Here is a 761-nt window from a genome sequence, read left to right as displayed (position 1 = left end):
GTTCTTGGGCATGGTCTATCATCACGGGCAGGATTATTGTCACCTGTATTAGCATGGTAATATCATGGTTAACTGATCCCGGCGCCATGCTGTCCTCGTCGAAATCACTATTCCATATGAAGACTACCTCATGAAATCTGAAAAAGGCACGTTCAGCGACTACTTGATGACCGACGAGACGTTGGCTCGATCCATCATAGCCCGGATAGTCCTTACGGCGGTCTTACAGCGAGGAGCCTCTATTGATAAATCAAAATGTTCTCGCTAAGTGTTTGGCTCAAAGATCAAATACAGATGTCTCTGTCTGCGGCCCTCCCACCGATAACTCAGCCCTTGGGCATGACTGCGCTGCCGGCGGCACTACAAGTTTATGATATTTTGTTTTTGTATCTATCTAATAATATAATACAAGGCTTTTATACATATTTTAAAAAACTTAGATTTATGAAATGAATACATGTTATTAGCAATAACACAATATATTTCATGATTATTATTAGTTGTGACTGTAGTATATTTAGGTTAAGTGATTTTATGAAATTATAATGTTATTTATGTTTAATTCATTTACATTGCCAATCGTTTGTTGAGTATGTGACATTATGATATAGATTTAATTCAACAACACCTAAGATTACTCCTGTCAAAACTATTGCTATCTAAAAGGGGCACGCGGGGACTACTTCTATAGTGTGAATATTCTACGATTATGAGTTTGACTGTTTTATATCCTCTTTGGTTCAAATTTCAAAATTCAACGG

This window comes from Leptidea sinapis, chromosome 36, assembly GCF_905404315.1.
Source record: "Leptidea sinapis chromosome 36, ilLepSina1.1, whole genome shotgun sequence".
Classification (NCBI taxonomy): Eukaryota; Metazoa; Arthropoda; class Insecta; order Lepidoptera; family Pieridae; genus Leptidea; species Leptidea sinapis.
Note: the sequence above shows the minus strand (reverse complement) of the source record.